The sequence below is a fragment of the Dermacentor silvarum genome, chromosome 3, assembly GCF_013339745.2.
Source record: "Dermacentor silvarum isolate Dsil-2018 chromosome 3, BIME_Dsil_1.4, whole genome shotgun sequence".
Lineage (NCBI taxonomy): Eukaryota > Metazoa > Arthropoda > Arachnida > Ixodida > Ixodidae > Dermacentor > Dermacentor silvarum.
In genome coordinates this window covers 96,740,900-96,762,873 of record NC_051156.1, presented here as the reverse complement: position 1 = coordinate 96,762,873, position 21,974 = coordinate 96,740,900, and the positions used below count along the sequence as shown (strand labels likewise).

Here is a 21,974-nt window from a genome sequence, read left to right as displayed (position 1 = left end):
ATTGTCTCTTGTTCCTTAGATAAAATGTAGGTCGTTGTCCAACGTACAAAGATTCCTTTTTCTTGAAGCCAAGTTCTGATGGGCAACTTGAAGAATGTTTTCACTGCTGGCCTAATTGGCATCTTCTTCACTCGCTTTCATATGTCCTGCCCTGGGCCTCCACAGTAAGGCAAACGGTACAAGGGAACCGGCAGCGTGTTGTCAACTGAGCCAACCAGTGCTTGCTAGCTCAGTGAAAAAATTACCTATAATCGCGCACTAGCGTGCAAGGAAACACGCGACGTGACATGCTCGCCGTGAAGCGTCGATACGTGCATACTTTGCATTTCATTTGCATATTATTACACTAGGCTGCACGTCATGTATGAGATGTACAGGTAGCGGTACAAGGTAAAAGGTTTGAATGAGAAAAGGAGTTTAGGGAGATGTATACAAAACGTCGCCATTTTGTCTGGAAGGCGAAGCATCAATTGTGATATAAAATTTACTTGTAGAGAGCAATGCGGAGTCAGGATAGTAGTTTTATTGGCTCCATAAACATTGACACATTCGCTTACTAACTGAATTAACAAGCATGGTGCCAGCGCACAAGAGCAAACATGAATAGATCACACCCGATGACCGCAGACCACTGTCAAAACGCTGACGTGAGCAAGCGCGTCGGCGACCGATGGTTCGTGTGGTCTATTGCTTCAACGGAAACTGAGTGGCGAGAGCACAGCGCATACAAAGGCAAGAGCCATGTGAGAGTCGGTTTCAAGATACGGTGCGCGCGACCTGCAGCACTCAGCCGCGCCAAATTACAACTACACAGTTATTGGCAGAGTAGAAGCCACGCCCCCTCCCTTCCGGGCTGTCTTCCGCTTTCCTCCTTTCGTGTGGGAGATTGAGTCGCCAGTTCCCCTTGCGCCCGGTCGCAAGATAGGCATTTGGTGCCGCAGCTAAACGTCGTCTCCCCTTCCTCCCTCCCATTCCCCTACGGCCTTTCGCACAACGGAAGACTTCGCATGTGCTCTCCGCCGTGCGCTCACTCTCCCTGAAAGCGCGCGTTCCTCGAGCGCTTTCACTCGCACATCCAGCATGCGGCGCGCGGCGACGGTTTTATCGCCGCTGGACTTTATACGGAATGTCACGGCGACGACGACGGCCACGGCAGAAATGCGCTTCGAGAGTCCATATAATTGCTATGGCAATAAAAATGCTAGAAAGGATATGTATTATGCACCTGAAGCTGGCTACGTGACTATGTCCCCCCCCCTCGTTTCAATGGGGATGCCAATAAATAATAATCTTCATCATCATTAGCTGGCTAGGCGACTGTTTGTTACAGCTTTCCTTCAAAGGGGAAGCCAATAAATCCTCATCATCGTTTTTATCATCTTGATTTACGTCGTAGGAAGAGGAGGAAAAGAAGAAAACAAAGGCAGGGAGGTTGACCAGACGCACATGCGGTTTGCAATCATTCACGGGGGAAGGTGTTTAAAGGGATCAAAAGAAAGCAGAGAGAGGGAAGAAACTACTCTCAGTATGAACACGTGCGGTTGTCCAACACTTCACAATCGGTCACTGAGGGCAGTCGACTTCCTAAATTGTAGCAATGCCCGCGTCGCTTTGTAAGGCTGCGACGCGTGGGGCCATGGTCCAAGACTCTTTGTCTCTGAAAACAGTCTGCTGTCTAATCGGTTTAACACACTCCGAAGAAGGTCGTGTTCGATGTCATAAAGATGACAAAAACACAGAGCGTGTTGAAGCGCCTCCTCACAGTTGCACGAGTCAAAGATTGGTGCGTCGGACATGCTCATAAGTAATGACGTACGCTTTCGTAAAAGCCACCCCTAACCAGAGGCGGGAAAGTTAGTTGCATCACGGCCGGGGAAGTTCTATGTAATCTGCAGCCTCAGTGTAGGTTCCAGCCGGTGGAGACCACAGTTCGAGAAAATCGGGGTACTCCATGAAGTTTCAGTCTTGGTTTGAGCGAGTAAACGTAAGCCCCGCGCAACGTCTGTCCTTGATAAGGGTATAGAAACTGTCAGGGTTTCCTTATGGGCTGAACGGGTGGCATTATCAGCAAGGTCATTACCGACGTGGCCACAGTGCCCCGGCAGTCATTGAAAGATTATGTCAGGTCCGTTCATGAGGGCTTGCTGGAGAACCTGCTCATGCGTCTTGCGTCGTAATGTTTACTGCAGACTATGAAGGGCTGCCTTGGGTTACAAAAAATGACCCACTTTCGAAGAGGTGCTTCTACGATGTAATTAACAGCAGCACGTAGGGCGGCAAGTTCTGTTGCCGTAGAGGTCGTTATGTGGGACACTCTGGACTATTTTGCGACTGGTAAGGCCGGAATGATATAAGCGCCTGTGGAGTTGGTGGCTGAGGGAGATCCATCGGTGTAAATCTGCGTTCTTTGTTCATATTCATCGTTCAGTAATGACAACGTCAACTGTCCTAAAGCCTGTGTGGAGTGACGGATCTTCTTCGTAATTCCCGGAATCGTGAGGTGTACTTGTGGCTGTCGTAGACACCACGGGGGTAACAGTGGTCTTGCTGCTGGTGGAAAGCCAAACGGAAGGCAGCGTTGATGTGTCGCAACAAGTTTCGAAAACATAGCTTGGAGTATTTGTGCCGGCAAAGCGGCAATGTAGTGATTGCGTACGCAACATCGAATGTGTGCGTTGTGGTTGTCAACCGTGATGTATGTTGGAACCTAGTAATTGCTAACAATCACGATTGTTGCATGAGTCGAGGCGCATCGTGGTAGTACAAGACATGTCTGTAGAGCCTGGCCTTAAAAACTCTGGAGGGTACGAATATTTGTTTTGCATGTGTTCGCCAAAACCGGCAAGCTGTACCGTAAAAAGCTCAGAAGCTGTGCTCTCTACAGCTGCAGCAGGGACCGTAGCGACGTGACCCAGGTTTTTTCGCACAGGAACTTCATTATATGTACAACCGAAGTTAGTCTCCGCTTCAGATAGATGCAATGAAAGGTCCCTGTCAATAATCACACCTAAGAAGCGGTGAGACTTCTGTTATGTAATAGCCTGGCCATTGAGAGAAACGCGATGAGCACGCATTTTCGATGGAGATACTAAGGCCTTTTTTTCGGAGCTACGAACAAGTTAGAGTGGCTGCCCGCTGAATGCTTGCACATACCGGAAGACGAGTCACCGCAGGAGACCAAAGATAAACATCGTCAGCGTAGATTGACGCGTGACTTGTCTTGGGTAATAGGCCAATCTTGTGTTGGGCAAGGCCAATCATAGCTAGGTTAAAGAGAATAGGGCTCGGTGTACTGAGCCCTATTGAGGGTATTGAGCCCTAAACAGTCGATTTTATTGGAGGACTGAAAGCTCAAACACGATATTCAAAACCATCGCCATGTTTACAACTCACTGGCGGAGCATGCGCACAAGTGTCATCATTCCATCGCTTGGGAAAATGCTGTAGTCATAGTTAAAGTGAAAAATATAACGAGACTGCTGCTCGAATCTATGCTTTATAGACAACGACGCTACGTCCTGCTGTATTGTGAGCAAGGAACCTGTATAGGTTCCAAAACGTCAAACTATTTTTTACTTGGTTAGTAACCGTAATTTTCATTATTCCAATATGCTACCTGACCAGACAAACTCTCGTCGAATTCTCGACTACTTTCTGCACTCAGCATGAAGTTTCGCAATGTTCAAGAAATATACAGTGATACGATCGCCTTAGCAATCAGGACGATCCGTAAGGCCATTGGACTGCGGATGGTAAGCGGTCGTCTTTCGATGCCTGTTGTTGTTTAACTGAAAAATTTCGTCCATGAGCTGGGCCGTGAACGCCGTTCCTCTATCTCTGATTACAGTGGATGGGGCACCATGACGCAACACAATGTGACACATGAAGAACTCCACTACCTCAGAAGCAGTGGCTAGTGGGAGCGGCTCTGTCTCATCATAGCGGGTTAAATAGTCAGTGGCGACAATCACCCACTTGTTGCCGACGGTTGCCGACGGTTGCCGACGGTTGACAGAGGAAAAGGCCCAAGAATGTCCAAGCTGATTTAGTCGAATGGCTTATGGAGTGGATCAATTTGTTGCAATAACCAGGTGGGCTTCAGGGGTGGTGACTTTCGTCGCTGACTTTCATGGCAGCCTTTAAGATACTGTTTGACGCTTGCCGAAAGCCCGGGCCAGTAATACATCTCGCGCACTCTAGCAAGCGTTCGTGAGGAGCCGAGCTGGCCAGATGTGGGCCAGTCATGGCAAGCGAAAAGAATATCGTCCCCAAGTATTTGGGAACTACTAAAAAGTAGGCTCAGTCATTCGGACGGGCGTTCTTCTTGTACAGCACATTGTGTCGTAGGCAGAAGGACGTCAAGACGCGACATAGATGGCGTGGTATGGTTGTTTGAAGGCCCTCTAAGTGGTCGATGAGAGGTGGACTTTCAGCGTCGTCACGCTGCCATCTGACCAAGTCCGAACGTAGTAAGGGCGCCCAGGAAGCCCTCGTCGTCCTCTGACTGTCGATTGACAGATTGGGCGGGAGCACGCGACAACGTGTCGGTCTCTTCGTGCTTGCGGCCAGACTTATAAACTATGGTGACGTCCAATTCCTGTAGCCGCAAGCTCCACGGTGCCAGCCGTCCTGAAGGATCGCGTATGCTCGACAACCAACATAGAACATGGTGGTCTGTCACCACTTTGAAGGGACGGCCGCAGAGATAAGGGAGTAACTTCGTGATCGCCCAGACAACCGCGAGACACTCTTTTTCTGTGGTAGAGTAGTTCGCCTCGGCACGGGACAGCGAGCGGCTAGCGTAAGCTATTACTCCTTCAATGCCGTCTTGACGTTGGACGAGTACTGCGCCAAGGCCGATGTTACTGGCGTCAGTATGCACCTCGGTGTCAGCCTTTTCGTCGAAATGTGCCAGGACGGGTGCTGACTGCATGGGTTGTCGTAGTTCAGCGAAGGCCGACTGTTGCTCATTTATCCAGGCAAATGGCGTGTCATCCCTCGTAAGGTGAGTCAGGGGTTCCACAATCTTCGAGAAGCTATCAATGAAGCGGCGATAATACGCACACAAGCCCAGGAAGCGTCGGGCGGCCTTCTTGTCGGCAGGAGGAGGAAAAGCGGCTACAGCGGCAAGCTTGTCGGGATTGGGTCGAATTCCTTTGGCACTTACGATGTGTCCGAGAAACTTGAGCTCTTCATAACCGAAGTGGCACTTCTCTGGTTTAAGCGTGAGATCAGCCAATCGCAGCGCTTCTAGCACATGCCGCCGACTATGAAGATGTTGCTCAAATGTTTGAGAAAACACAACTACGCCGTCAAGATACACAAGGCAAGTCTGCCACTTCAATCCAGCGAGGACAGTATCCATCATTCGCTGGAACGTTGCTGGTGCTGAACACAAACCGAAAGGGAGCACGCGAAATTCGTAAAGGCCATCGGGCGTCACAAAGGCAGTTTTCTCGCGGTGTCGTTCGTCTACCTCCATCTCCAGTATCCACTTTTTAAATCGAGTGACGAAACATACTGGGCTCGCCGTAGTCTATCTAACGAGTCGTCGATACGTGGCAGTGGGTACACGTCCTTTTTAGTTACGTTGTTGAGCTTCCGGTAGTCTATGCAAAAGCGTAGCGTTCGGTCTTTCTTTTTGACAAGAACCACCGGAGACGACCATGAGCTGTTAGATGGTTCGATCACGCCGTCATCCAGCATCGCTTGTACTTGCGTACGAATCGCTTAGCGCTCTTTTGATCACACGTGGTAGGGCTGCTGGCGTATCGGGCGTGCGTCGTCGCATCTGATGATCCTGTGCCTTGTAGCTGAAGTCTTGCGTACCTTAGACGAGCTTCGGGGCATGCCCCGCAAAGCATGCCCCGAATTCAAGCAATAGCTCTTGCAGTGCTGCCTGTTTGTCTTGAGATAACTCTGGTCGACGTTTCCCAGTGACTTGTCAGCCATCCTCACTGGTTCACGGGCAAAACATTCAGCATCGTGTTTTATTTCTTCGGCAAATGTTATCAAAGTACCGCGGAAGAGCTGTCTATGCTCGTTACTAAAGTTGGTGACTAGGAACTTAGATAGGCCATCACGGAGCTGCTGCACACTACTGGCCGCACAAACACCTTGCGTCAGTAGATGCGCTAAGTTACATTCTGCGATCACTCGACCTTCGCGCATTCCACCGCACATCACTTCGACTAGAACACTGGCTCGTGGAAGAAGCGTAACACTTTCGGCGGAAACACGAAGCGCGTCGTCACGTCGTTTGTCGTCGTTTGTGTCGAGTGATTGGTCGGCTGAGAATGTGACTACACCTCCCCGTAAGTCAATAACAGCGCCGTATTCCTGCAGGAAGTGAACTCGGAGAATGTTGTGGCGGGAGCATTCGCGTAGGACAAGGCAACTCGCCACGAATGTCGATCCTCGAATCCGAACTCTTGTCGTGCAGGATCCCAGTAGAGTAACGACGTGACTTATAGCCGTAAGAGTCTGCGAGCTATGCCAAGGGGTAATTATTTCTTTAGAAACGTCGCCATCTTCCTGCTTAATATAGAATAGTCAGCTCCGGTATCCACTAAAGCGCTAACCGCGTAACCATCGATCACCAGCGGTATGTCGAGCGAAAGCCCGTCATTCCGTTCAGCTGCAGTTGATGTCGGACCGGTACCCTTCGTTACTCGCGTCGATCGGAAGTCTTCAGCGCGTCGACCACCAGCCGCCTCGGCGCCAAAGGTCGATGTAGTTAGTTTTCCCGGCGGGGACTTGGCGACCGTCCGCTCGAATACCACTGGGGCGATGGTGAAAATCGCCTTGGCGACAGCGAGCGCGACTGCCGCCCTGTAGGCGGTGGCATGCGTTGCTGAGCCGGATAATCTTCAATGAACCGAGGTTGTTGGCCCAGTTGGGGTGGCGGCGAATAGGCGGAAAAGCCCCGCAACCCGAGGCGTTGGTATGGCCCCATGACGGTACAGATGATCTGCCTCACCACAGTGGAAGCACAGAGGACGGCGATCCGGAGTGCGCCAAACGTCTGACTTCCGAGGAGACGTGCGTCCATCGTCGGCGAAATGTACTGGTTGCTCTTGCCGAAGCACAACCGGAGGAGCGGCACGGGCAAATGGTGGAGGCGTACGTCGTTCCTCGATGTACGGCACCGGTTGGGCTGGTGGGAGTGCAACCGGATGAGCGGCCTGAACAAACAGCGGTGGGGACGAAGCAGGCTGTCTCAAGACTTCTGCATAGGTCGCACGGTGGTGTAAAGACGGTGCAGGCGCGGTGTTAGCAAAAGGAACGGTGGACCTGAGCGCTTGGTGCACTTAATCTCTTATAACAGTCGCAGTGGAGCTCACCGTGACTTGTGGGGTGCCGTAAACCTTCAGTATCTCTTCGCGCACAACGGTGCGGATGAGGTCTCGAAGGTTGTCATTATCGCTTCCGATAGCCGTGGACATGTTCGTAGTCGCGTTCACTTGCCGCTCGTAAAAGTTAGAACGCTGCTGAAGCATCTTCTCCATACTGACAGCATCGGATAGAAATTCGGCGACAGTCTTCGGAGGATTGCGCACCAGGTCAGCGAAGAGCTGCTCCTTCAGCCATCGCATCAGGTGAAGCAACTTCTTGTCCTCTGTCATTCCAGGGTCTGCTCGTCTGAAGAGGCGCGTCATATCTTCGACGAACGCGGTAACGCTTTCGTTGGGAAGCTGTACTCGGACCTGAATTGCTCCTTCGGCTCGTTCGCGGCGATCAGGACTGGCGTAGGTGTCCGGTAGATGACGGCGGAACTCGCGCCACGACGTCAGTGGCTCCTCACGGTTTTGAAACCATCTACGCGCGCCGTCCTCCAGGCAAAAGTTGACATTCCTACGCTTAGTCGCGTCGTCCCATTCGTTCTATTCGATGACGCGCTCGAAGTCGGTCATCCAGTCTTCGACGTCTTCGAAGACGTCGCCATGGAACGACTGTGGCACCAATAGATTCTGAAGTGTAGGCCGGTTCGTCCTTGCACATTCCATACGGGTTGGGGTAGTTTGAAGCGCTACGGTGTCTTCAGGAGGCAGTCCCTGGATCCCGCGGCTGGTCCTTTGGGCAGGAGTATGGAATAACACAGGGCTGGTGCTTGTGCTCCCAGAAGGAGTCTGCGGCATGAGTGAGAAGTACCCAGCACCTCCACCACTTTGCCACGCGCCTTGAAAAGGGGGCTGACGATGTTTACTGCGAGCAGCTGGGCTCTGGAGACCGCGGCGAGATCGAACTATCGAGCGGGGCGGTTAACACGCGCACTTGTTTCTTCTTGTGTATCTGCGCTTGCCCTATTCCCACTACTACAGGAGACAATATATAACAATTTCTGTGCACAACTTACGACTAGAATTATTAGAATAAGTATAATGTGATTCCATAAAACCATAGTTTCATTACATGTCAAAGTATTTCTTATGCCACTGGTTTCGTTTATTTTCCGGAGGCAGAACAAAGGATTATAGAGTAAAAATTATCAGGTGCCCAAATAAATAAGCATGTTAACAAGAAAATAAATGAGACAGCGATATCTGAAAAGCGCGAAAGGACTCGATAGCAAATATAGGAACAACGTGGGTTATGTTATTGAGAGGAAAATGCAGCATACGACGAATAAAAATTAATAATGAAAATTTACACATAGACTAGGGAGTTTTACAAGTAACGCAACCAAGCGTCTTTTCTTACCCAAATGGCCTCACCTGCTAGCGCTGTTATATGCACCCCATTTTCGTTCCTTTGTAAAACTTTTTGTGTTGTTTTTTAAGCCAGGTGGTTTGCTTTGACTTGTAAGTTGGTGCCTTTGTGTCTCCTATTAAATACACTAGTTCGTTGTCTGATGCGATGATTTCACCACCATTGAAAAAGTGTTCGTTCGGGAACATGATCCGGAAATGAAGTCGTCGACAATCTTATTCAAATTAATTTTGCGGGAGAGTTCTATGTGGCCGTGCTAAAGGGCCAGACGGTTAAAACGGGCTTGTCCAGTGGTCGACCACAATTACAATTTAAGTCGCCGAAGGCAAGAAAAGGACCTTTCGGATATGGACGACGAGACCGGTATGGCCAATGCCATTTTTTAGATGCGAAGCAGCTTATTGATGAGGCTATGTCCCTCCCTCCATCCACCGTGCGGCGTCCACACCCGCACTGCGCATGCGCATCCTCCTGACCCTCCTCTCCTTGTATGTATATGTATAGTATATGTACGCCAAGTTCCGGCTTCCGGAAGCCGGATTCCGGTTCCGCTTCCGGTTCCGGAAGCCGCAAGCTGGCTTCCGGAGAACGCTTCCGGCGTTTTGCCCGAATGATCCCCTGGTGCTTCGCCCACTCATCATCATTCACTTCGTCCTCTCATTCTCCGCAACGCCGTGATGAGTGCCACGGACAGCGCCAGCATCAACGCCAGTGTCAGCGCCGTGGACAGCGCTGCGGAGAAGAGGGCTCGAGCCGCTGCCACGAAACGGCAGCGGCGACAGGCCGATCTGAAAACTAATGGAAACTTGAGTCGACCCCCTGGCTGCTTCGCATACTACTCAGGGTTCCCCTACGGAAAGTTGGTGTAATTTTTTTAGCTTGACCATTTCCGGCAAAATGTTTCGCAGATGTTCGCCCTTGCCCCACGTAAACATGTGCACGACGGCCCCAATGTGTGCAATGATGCCGGCCATTGCTGGCTTAAAATGTCAATCAGCATATCTCTGTGCAAGATTAGGTGTCCTGGTTCAAGGTGGTCACCGTAGAACTATGTTATATATGCTTCGTCTTCCTTCCCTATGGCAAGCTGCACAATGTGGGACTTATGCTGCCACATATCAGGTGTATACCTGTTGTTTAACGAAGACAGCACTGTGTCAAGTACTTCATCGGACCTCTGGCAGTACATGTCACTCACCGATGGAAACACGTGAGCTGAAGAACCTTCTTGATAGCGGCGTGGAGTCTTCTTTCGCCTAGGCGGCTAGAACACACGGGTCCTCAACTTCTACTTTTCCTGCGTCTGCCACATATATGTGGGCCACGCGCTTCATTTTGGAGTTAACCTGCGCCGGAGTTCATGCTTGGGCCATCCGAGATGGCTTATCCCTTCGCGTGCGCTGTCTCCACGCGCGCCTAGTGTTGTGTTTCCGCTGGTGCTTATACGCTGCAAAATACGCTTCCTTTTCAACGTCAAACGGAATCTGGCGGAGTACCAATAAGTGAGGTGCCCACTATTGGTTTTGTCGTTGGTGATCATGCTGTGTTTGTAGCCGGTGCACATTGCAACGTCTGCAGCCGTGGTAGAAGCGAGGTCGACGCCTGTTTTCTATTTCTCCTTTTATTGCGACAGCAATTGTATCGACACTGCAGGCAAAATTTCGCTGTCGTCTTCACCGTGATATTCCATATAAAGTCCAATAGTCATATTAGTGAGCGACCCATACACTACGGCTGCGAGAAAAATCCCGTAACGCTGAGCGGTAACACTTGATGAACATTATCTTCCTACGCGCTCAATATTCGGGTTAGTGGGAGGTCACGTGATCAAAGGTGCGCATGGAGAGGAGAGCGCACGTCTTCTCATCTAGCCCTGCCGCAGCTGCAAATTACTGTGTGTGGTGGACGATTACGCGGCCCGCGTACCGCATCCAATTGTTGGTAATCATCGAGGGGTGCACTGATCAAGGGCGAGCAGGGTTGGCTGCTAACTTCAGGCGCGCTGTCTTCCTTCTTAGGCTGTTTTTATGCGCCACAACTGTTACAAATCGCAAAGCCTAAGTTAAGGGACAGGGGTAATTGGAGATCGCTGACAGAAGCCGTCCTGTAGTGGACACAAAAATATGCAGATGATGACGATGAATCTAATTTTCGGAGTCGCGGTGAATCGCATGGCAGTACGAACCGTTCGTCCCCGCTGCCAGCATTGTGATAGCGACTGCTCGTGGTCATACAGCGGGATATTTGCAGGTTTACACGATGCTCAAAAAAGTATACCTGTCGGCTCAGATGTCTCCACTGTATTTTCAGCAATGCGTAGATCCAAAGTGGTCAGTCGATATCCATGCAATTGCTTCACACTGATTGTAACTGAATGGGTTTAGGAAAACAACTATTTCTTATTACCTCCCGAGATTGACCATGAAATAAAAGAACCTTTCAAAACTACAAATAGAATTAAGCATTTACCACTTTATTATAAATATATAAAGGACAGGAATAGTTACAATAACCATACATTGTATCAAGACATAAAAATAAAGTCATGAAAAGTGTGGTAGCCGTAGCACGTTAGGTAAAATTTATTTCAGAACCACTGCCGACCTGACACATTCCTTGAGCAGGAGTGGGTCATACAAGACAACAGAAATTGTAGCAGTAATAAGAATACCTGCGTGAAACAAAGAAACCAATTCAAGGACAAGACAAACAATTTGCTTAGGCTCTGATTACTTACACAATTAAGAATAAATTTATTAACCAATGGCTTAATGACGCGTTCATCCGCAACAGCACGACAGCCTCTGGAGCGAACGATTAAACTGAAAACGAAGGATAAATACACAATCGGGATGGTGGTGGTTTGCTTTGTTCGGTATTAGATCTCGCGATGAAAGCACAAGCGCTGCAAGCTACCTGCGCCATTACCTACCAACTGAAATGCGAAAACACCCGTGTACTTAGATTTAGGTGCACGTTAAAGAACCCCAGGTGGTCCAAATTTCCGGAGTCCCCCACTACGGTGTGCCTCATAATCAGATCGTGGTTTTGGCACGTAAAACCCCATAATTTCATTTTTTACCTACCAACTGGCCTTCAATCTAAAAAACAATTAAGAGTGCGAATACACCAGGAAAATTTAATACGGCTGTCACAGGGCACACATTTGATCGCGAACGATCGCGATGGAAATAAAATTTCTGATCGCGATTGACGTGCTTGCTCAATCTGCGGGAGGGAGCCAATTTTGATCCAGATCGGGTTCGATCGCAATCGAAAGTGGCTGTCTGACACCGGTATAAAACTAAGTCTGCGCCCATCTTTAGTTACAGAATGAACCAACAAGTCAAAGCAAAGTATTATTTCCCTGCCTGCGCCCAATACTGGCGCTTAGCAGAACCTAATGCTCTACGACTGTACGGGCTGTCGCAGATTGCTTGAGCGCACGTGAACAATGAAAAATGTAATTTTTTTCGTTTTCACATTCAGTAGTAGTAGTCTTATTGTTCCAGACATGTAATACATCACATGGCTGATGAGATGAGAAAAAAATCCGCTGTATCGCGGCTTGACAAAACTCCCATCCCCCGTGAGTGCAACCGGAGTCCCCGTGCCCGTGGGCTTCGTCGGGTGTACACATAATTCACTGAGATCATCAACATCTTGCGCCGTTGTTTAAAGAAATTACGCGAAAAATACTGCCCCGATGACGCACCCCAATAACGCGACATTGAACGTGGCTACGTACGTACCTTTTAAATGAGCAGTCATTGCGTATTGCAAATGTCCCTCCGTGTGAAAACGAAGCGCTGTCACGATGTGTACTCAATGCACGCCATTTCCTCTATGTAGTGCAGAACGTTGTTGAGGATGGCTTCCGCCGAAAAAAGCGTGAACTTCATCACTGTTCAGGCAAACTGGAAGCGGATATCTCCTGTGCCACGAATCACGGCCGTCGTAGGCATAGTAAACACACGGTCACAAATAAACACCGATGTTGTAGACCACTACAGCCTTTCTTTCTCACGCATGTCGCGTCGCCTACAGTCCGGGAAGCTCGCAGTGCGTGGATGATCACAAAAGTACACCAAATGACGAGATGCTGAAACTAACCGCAGCCAAAACAATCTAATTACTCACAACTTCAGGACGGTCAAGAAGAACACACACACATGCACCTGTCTGCCCGCCACGAGATTCAGAAGCAACAGCGGCGACACCTGTCGTTGATAGTTATTGGAATTTGGGTTTAGCTTTGGAAGCATGACAAGAGATCTTACGTTTACACGACTTGTGTATATTACTGTCTAAGCTATTTATTCTAAGCTACCTGTGAGCAATTTTCTGTGCTTACGGTAGTTTCGCTGGAACTTTAGCCGCATAAACATTGCCTGATATGACATGAAATGACACGGGTGGGGGGGGGGGGGGGTGTAGTACTTTGCGTATAACTAAATACCACGAATTCATATTGAATATTTTCTGCTTGGCCGTTTATTTGTATGAAGAGCGGTGCTTTCTGGCACTATCAAATGCTAAGACTTACGAGTCGTTTTTTTTTCTTATATCTAGCATGAAAAAAAGGTTTGATTGGCATTTTAAGAAGTTCACAATACGCATGTTTCTGAACTGGTGTGCTCACAAAAATTGTAAATGCCTTGAACCAACTGCAGAAAAAGAAGTACTTGCTTATTAGCTTTCTAAACGTAGGCAAGCATGGACGAAACCGAGAAATTTCGCATGTAAACATGTACACGACCACTTTAAGTTTCCAAGTACTAAAAGCCTTTCTTTCATTCTTTGCGTGGCGTCATAAATATGCAACAGGAGCCCATTCTGTTCTTTGTTGTTGTTTTTTTTGTTTTTTAGACTGGGTCAGCGACTGGGGCCGATGATCGCTGAAACGAAAGAACAAATATATTAACGAACTCCAACGGTGCACAGCGCCATGATTTGTCGTTGTTATATTCTAATGTCGGTCCTTGTCTTACTACAGTTACTTAGAATACCAGTATGACGGGTAACGAGGAAGGCATATCCACGAGTAAAATATTCTGTGTATGCGGTAGACAAATATTTTCAAGTCAAACTGCTCTCGACCTCAAACTACCGCTAGCAGAGCAATTCAGTACTGTTCCCATTCAACAGCTTCGCCTATACCATCGCCAAACCCCTCTGCTCTGCCAGCATTCGACTGTCGTAAAGCCTATTGAATGACAATAGATTAATTCCTTCTTGGCAAACTGTGTCAACCGTGATGACTGAAATAGAGTGATTCGCGAAAAACATTTGTGCTCCCTCTTCCTCCCTAGATAAGCATATCTAGGGAGGAAGAGGGAAGGGAGCACTAAAAAATCGCCGGCCCTGGCACTCCGTGAAGAAGGATGATAAGCGAATGTTATCACCATCACAACAAACAGGGTATACGTACCCGTTCACAGTACTGAACGCAGGCAGTTTTCTCTTGATTAAAGATTCCCTACACGTACCACAAACTCTAAATTAACAAAGTCTTCGCCACTATTTGCGTAATGTTCATTTAATACTTCCAAGGCATTGTGTTCCTGTTCGTTGGAGCGGATCACTCTGATGAGAGACAAGTTGTTGTCGAACCACAAACGTTTGCGTTCGTTCCCTCGAGTTTGCTCGGCCGCGTGGTTAGCTACACCCGCCGGCTGTTCCCACTTGCGATTCTTCAAAATTAAATTGCGTCAAAATTAAATCTGTCCGTCAGGTAAAAAATGAGTGGATTATGCCCCCTTAAGCACTGGCTCGTAAGACACGTAGGTTAATTCTGAAAAGTCATCCCTAGAAACATAAAACGAATTGCTACCAGTAAACAATATCCAGCAGAAAGCCCCTGTTCCCGCCGTAACCTGTCATCAAGAGCTATTGTGTTTTGACAGAGTTCAATTTCATTCTATAAAGTTACAATTTCCCGTACTCAGTATGCGCGCCTGTCATACCCGTCTCGCTAGGGTAGACGCGCGAGTCTCTCGCAGGTGTGCATATGCCAGACATCGCGAACGTACTTGGGAGGCGGGAAATTTCGTGCACACTTTACCAATGCCTCGACACTGGTCCATGAACAAAGTTCGGGCCTCCAATTGCCCCACAGGTTTCAGGAATCACATTATGGCTACAATGAATCGCTCCTATTCATGCATGCATTCATATTGTGTGCAACATGAGAGAGTAAATATTTCAGTAAAGTGCGCCACTAGTCAGTATTGTAAATACTGTACGCATTTCATATTGTACTGGTTGTACTCTGTACCTTCTCACATTCTTCTACCTTTCTTTTTGCGCACTCCGTACTGGCCGATGTTCAGGGGTTTGTAAGCCAGTAGAACTTTCCTTTCTTACAACTACTAACTTAATAGTTGCCTTTTGCACAGCCGGCTACGTAAGTTCATGCGGACACGAAGCCATGAGTGCTTGGCACGGTGCTTTCTGTAGGTGCCATTTGAGCAAAGAATTGTGGTCGTTGAGTAAGCTCAAGTTGGCCAACGAAGTTGCCTTGTTTGCGAATGGGAGGGAAGCAAAAAAGTTTGGGGTCATTGCCTCGACGAAAGACTGTCGGGTGCGATCAGCACGTCCGGACTCGGCGTATGTATCTATTGTCCGCGTTGGCGAATACATTGAATGCTACCTCGCGCGTTTTCTACCTGTTTTGTTGTGGTTTGTAAGAAAGCTAGATGAAAGCATTGATTTGCAGCAATCGCGGCTCGTCCAACCACATGCTGTCTCCTGGCCTATTAATTTTGAAGGATTCCTGGCGTCCCAAAAGAAAGGTCTGCACAAGGTGTGCCTTGCTGAAAACATGTTGAACACTTTTCTTTTGGCTAGAAATTCAGCACAAGAAAAAAATGTGCACGCTTTTGGATTCCTTCGAATTTATTTACTTGTGCACGACGACATTTGATAACTGTGTGTCACCAAGCTTACTATGACATAGTAGTGTTTAAGTAGACGTTTTTAGCAAGATATTCTTAAAATGATGAGGGTTCGTCAAAACATGCTGTGAAATGAAGGAGGACTCTTTGCACGAGGTTTGTCAGCTTTGAAAACGCGACATGTCTCGGCGGGAAGGGGTGGGATTAGGGGAGGGCTTCCTCCTGGATCTGCCACTGGTTTGCAGTGCCGTGGGACAGGCTTTCTCTTCGTATAACTTCATCTTTCTGAATGTGATAAAAATAAATTAAAGGACCCTTACACACTCGGCCACGTTTATTAGTCAGGGCACCCTTATGGTGTGTGTAAGGGGGGTCCCGGAAAAAACGTGCCCGGAAAACAGTCCCCGGATATAATGTCCCCGGAAGTAATGTCTCCGGAACGTATGTCACTGGCAAAAACGTCCTCATTTGCAATGTCGGAATAAACGCGCGCGTCTCCAGACAGGTGCCCTCAAAGTCACCAAACCTTCGACCATGTCTATATACATTTCATGCCAGATACAATGTGCATGTCCGATACAATGTCATATAGCTATCACACGAGCCTAAAACAACACACAGGTGGTGGCAGTTGAGCGCCTATGCAGTGGATCTGGAGGCAGCAGTTTCGTGGTCGCACGAGCGCGCGCAAGGTGAGTGCAAGGATTAGCATTTTCGCTGTAACAGTTCACAGTGCGCTTAAAATTCCATCTTCTTATTTCTGTGCCAAAGCCCCTGGCGAAAATTTGAAGAGATCGAGTTCATAAACCTTTACAGGGAAGATCAGGAGTTTCGAACTTTCATGGGAATGCTTGACGCCCTCGCTTTCTTGTCGCTTGACGACGCGCAAGATCGAATGACCACATTTAAATGTTTAATGTCTGAAGCTGGCCAAGAAATACTTTATATTTTGACGCAACACTTGTTTAGGGTACCTACAACCGGGTAAACAGAGCAGACAACATTGTTAGTCTGCGTCGAACACCTCCCACTTATCCCCCTGCGATGTGGAACCTCTACTGGACTACTCTTGATGGAGGACACAGGACGAACAATCATGTGGAGGCCTGGAACAGAAGGCTGGGAAGCATCGTGGGCCACAGCCGCCCAGCAGTGTGGAAGACCATTAACTCCTTGCGCTCGGAAGAAGCCACCGTAGCAATGAAGATGACCCAGTCTCGAGTCGGGGCACCGCCAAAGAAGAGGAACAAGTCGGCGCTCATGACCATGCAGCAGCGTGTTCCCAACCTGTGAAGACTACACTGCCGGGACGACGAGAATTGAAGATTTCCTGAGCGCTAGTGGACATACCATTTGGTTTTAACTTCGTTCTTTTTAGAACCCAAGGTGGTTGTAAAAATGCCAAGTGTACAATAAAGAGTGCAGTTCTTTATCAAATGAGTTCGCACAGAACTTGTTCTGTGCTAATTCTGTTCTGTGCTAATTTGTTCTGTGTTCTGTTAAATTTTCACTTCGGGACTTTTTTTACCTAGAGAGCGATTCCTGAGGGAACGTGTACTCCGGGGACGTAGCTTCCGGGAACGTAATTTCCGGGGATATTTCTTCCGGGGACGTTTTTTTCTAACACCCGTATAAGGGTGCAGTGGCATCTACAACTACACTATGCTTCACAAAACGACGTGATGTTGGGATGCTTTTTGAATAAAACGCCCTTCAAGGGTGTTACGAATCGCAATTCTCACCATCAAGGGTGTCAATTAACTTACTGTGTACGAAGACACCGAACCAAGTTATTAGTGACTGTCCTAAATGCGTAGAATGACGACAGCTAGTGACTTTGCTACATTGCTCTTATTAGACAACTTTTGAAACATTTCACAACGACAACCTCACTCGCCGCTGCAGCAATGGGCAAATAATACATTAGGCTTACGAAAAGCAACAGGCTTCTGTAGCCTAGGTCATTGTTGAATAGTCTAATTTGTCCGAGGCCAACGGGCCTGTGCACGTGTTTGTGTACAACGTTCATCACCTCCTCTTTCATTTTATGTTTATAGTTCCCCTCTGCCCTTCCTCAGTGCAGATAAATTATCGAAATTTTCTTCATTATTAGAAATAACCTCTCTGCCCTGTCCTTGTTTTTGTTTCTCTCTCTTGAAATGACATGAAAGGCGCGAAATACTTGCTTTGGCATGGTCTGATTTCGCGGGAACGCATCAAGAATGGGAGAATAAGCAAAGCTTCAGCCTTAAGGCATTGTTTCCACAAGGGGACGCCGAAGACAACATCCAATTTCGAAGAGCATGTACACGGCTAAAGCATCAGTTGCCGACCCGCTTTTCGTGAAATAAAATTTATCTCTTCTAGTGGGAGCTTTTATCTTGCTTGCTACTGCAGCGTGATAGACGGCTTGCTTCACTAGTATTCAATTAATTATTCTGAAAAGTCGAATACATCATGTGAGAGGTTCTCTTCGTTAGCCGCCCGTAGGACTTCAGCGGACGTGCCCAGTGCGCAACGCTTTCAGCATCAATAATTAATAAAAATCGACGGTCAAGTTCTGAGTTTGTTAATATAAGTTTATTAAATACAAGAGCAGCGCAACAGCAATGCCCAAACCTCAATACTCTCCACTAAGATTACATGTGCAGCGCTGGGCAGTGCCAGTATTTATCAAGTATTCATGCGACTGTTCCGAGACACCTCGAACGTGTCGCTCTCTTGCATGGGGCTACTACCCGCACAGGGTTTCTATGCATTTCGTGCCGACACGTGCCTCCTCGGCGTTGGTCTGCTCGGTACGCTCTGCAGTCTCGGGATCAGCCCTGGCCTCGGCTTCATTGGAGCTGCTGGCAGGCATGGCACAGCTCTCTGCGGAAACAATGTAGATGACGGACGGCACAAATAGCTTCAACAACTCAAAAATGCCGCGATGGATATTCTCCTAGAAAAAGAGCAATAATGACACCACGAAAAAAAAAGCATCTTGAGTTCTGTATTTACAGGGACTGACCTGGATATATGTAGTTAAGTTATTTTGGGTAGACTTGGACATTTACAGTGCAGCAATCGCTGCGAAAGAAAAGTAAGTGCTGCGTAATTCCCCGAAGAATCACAAACACTATTGTAATAAATTGATTTAGTTGCAGCACAGTATGGTTGACGGCAAGTCTCCATGCTAGGTCGGCATGCTAGGTCACTGCGTTGGGCAACGAACACATGGATAGGCTGGCGATGGTGGCGATAATGAGCATGTGTTTCCGTGGAAACGTAAACATAGCAGCATTAGGCCCAATCAAGAAATCTTTAGAAGCGATGAATGCTGTTCCAGTTGCAGTAAAAAAATACAGTTAACTTTCAAGTTGTCGTTTAGTTTTTAATGTATACGTACACTACCAAGATTCCTAACTTACACCGATGGGTCATGAGGCGCAGGGCTAATTGCTAAGCAAATGTGGTTCCGGATGTAATGTTAGGTTCAACTTAAAAAGCAAGGCAACTCACCTGCCACAATGAGACCAAAGATGGCCAATCCCACAAGGATCACTTTCAGCTGCATGGTTATTTTTCTGGTAAATCTGCGTATAAAAAAATAACCAGTAATTTCTCAAGGTAGCCCAACTTCCAAGCTCATTTACTGTTACTTCCATGTGTGAACCGCCTACACTTCTTTCCAGCATAGCGCGACTCTAAGCCAACTTGGCGCGTACTTATAGGGAATAGTGGCATTTAGCAGAAAACGAGAGCTTTACAGCACCTTATGGAGAAAAGTCAGTTACTCTGCTATAGTTGACATAAAGTTGAGATACCATTGTAGCAAAACATCGTGACTAATGTCCATTATCTAGCATCTATCTGAGCAGTAGAATTTACCTTCCCCATATTCTGTCATTTCGATATTATTCTTAGCAGTTGATGTGTTGTCTAATCTTTCCTAGTATTTTCCATTTGTGTTTCTTTTACACGCAGCTTCTTGCCATAAAAACTTTATTTTAGAATAAATGCATGTCTTCGACGCGTCAGAGCAGCATTCTGAAAACATACTGATTTCTGCATGTTTCAATTGCAGTTGGAACAACCTTGATGAACAAGCGGCGGCGCACGAGTAAAGCTTTGAACGTCGTAGAGTATAAACAAAGCCCCCTGATGTCTTACATCTTTGGCTTACACGGTATAAATTGATCACATTCATAAAAAACTGTTTTCTTACCAGTTAGGTGCATAAAAAAAGTCAAATGTGTTTTCCTATCATAGACTTGTAGTGGAAGGTATGAGCGCTGTCAAATCTGAAATATGCAACGCACAACATCCCTCCAATGGTGGTACTTATATTTGCTCGAAAAAATGTGTATTTCTTATCTAAATGTGTGAAACACATCGAGAGTAAGTGTAATCATGGAGAAGAAAATTAAATTTTTCCTGAAACTATTTCAGGAATAGTAGGGAAAAACCGGCCGAAAACTGGAAATGGGCTTCCCCCAATCCACGTACGCTTTCATCTGCAATTTGTGCATACAGCTCCGTCATATGTGAATCATAGGTGTACATTTTATTTGCTTTACTTCACTGAAGCCGGAGATCTTGCATCGGTCTGTCTCCTCTGACCACTGGTCAAACATGGTGAAGATCAGTGCTTCGGGTCGGGCTCTTATTTTTGCTCTTCCTATTGGTTTGTTGCTCGGTTAAAAAATATTGAAATTTATGTCGGCAATAAGAACTGCTATATTGCTTCAAGAGTTGCGCATATCAAGTGTTTCCCTTCAAGACATTTTTATTGGAAATAAAATTCTAGTCCAAATGTTGCCTAGGTGGTCTGATAGCTTATGCATACTTGTAGTATTTTAACCTTCCAAAATTTACAAAATTACATCTGAGATATCACAAAAATCAAGTCGCTGTTGGACTACTCAAAGAGGTTGACTGTACTTGCTTAACGATTTAAAATGCGTGATTCATTAATATAAAGAACTTTACTAATCGATATTTTAAATGTTTTTACACTTGCTTAATTTATTTCATCCCCCTTTTAAGCATGAATACTGAAAAATAGGCTCAACAAGAAATACCTTTTTCGCACTTTGGGAACGCATAACTAGAAACTAGTGTCATCCTTAAATTTGAAGTGAATATCGCCTGCGAACTCGCCGCATAAATTTGTTATGCTGTCACATGTGTTGTAAAGCGAATAATTGAAGAGTTGTTACCCAAATTTTATTAACTGTTCGATTATGCATTTGGTTTGTCGTGCAAATTATATCCAGTTTTTAACGTAGTCCATTTCAAAACGTAGAGTTGTGCTATACGCAACGGGTGATTCATAAGAATGACATGCATAAAAGACAGAGTTTATACTTTTAGCGAACCGAATTTTGAGAAGTAAATATCTCACCTAAAGAATAGCAGACGCTTAGTTGTTTCCAGAGGGTCCCCTATTCAGAAGTGCTCAGTAAATTGCAGACCGAACTCGCGTTTTATAGCTGTACGAACGCACAGGAAACACACGTGCACAGTAACATTGCTGTGACCTCTTTCCCCTGGGAAAGTGGTCATCAGCATTTGACCTGTTACACCAACGACGGTTAGTTTTGAAGTTTGGACTTGTATTCATCATGTTTGCTTTGTAACAAGGTACCAGGCGTGATTAGTACCAGGCGTGATTGATTTATGTGAACGCACTGTAATGTGTCCACTGCGCATCAGAGGGTCCCTTATAAAGAAGTGCTCAGGAAATTGTAGACCGGTTTCGCGTTTCATAGATTTACGAACGCACAGTAAACACACGTGCACATTAAAATTCCAGTGACCTCTTACCCGTGGGATACAGCTCGTCAGCATCTCATTTGTTACACCAACGAATGTTAGTTTTGAAGTTTGGACTTCTATTAATCATGTCAGATTTGTAACACTCGACGTACCAGCCGTGATTGAGTTATGTGAACGCACTGTAATGTGTCCACAGCACATCACTTGGACCTGACAGTAGTACCTACGTGCAATAGTAGAAATATATCTGTCGTTGTGCAGGCGCAGCAAGCTGTCATAAAAACACTTGATTGGCACTCCAGTTTGGCCCGCGCCATGACTCCAACTTTACTGCCTAGTGACTTCAGATGAATGTGCAAACAACTCGAGAAGACAGCGATAATCTTGCCACACGTTTTGAAAATGTTGTTACTGCACATATATCAACTTTTATCTATGGCCGCAGAGGCTGAATGCCTCGCGTCCACACCGATAAAGTCACTCACCATCGTATTACTGATAGATACGAATAGGTTGATCAGATCTGCTTTTTGAAATGCGACAGTTGCCATTAGGTAATTACGTCCAATTCACGAAAGCCATCGGCTCAGGATTACTAATTTCTTC

At 46.9% G+C, this 21,974-nt stretch overlaps 1 long non-coding RNA gene across 1 annotated transcript; it reads right to left on the bottom strand.

The window, feature by feature from the left end:
• Nucleotides 1-18,309: 18,309 nt before the first annotated feature.
• Nucleotides 18,310-21,112, bottom strand: LOC125943894 (uncharacterized). The gene is made up of 3 exons (XR_007465968.1): nt 20,995-21,112; nt 19,110-19,183; nt 18,310-18,476 (listed from the first exon to the last, which is right to left on the bottom strand). It is a non-coding gene; the product is annotated as an uncharacterized LOC125943894 (long non-coding RNA).
• Nucleotides 21,113-21,974: the final 862 nt, after the last annotated feature.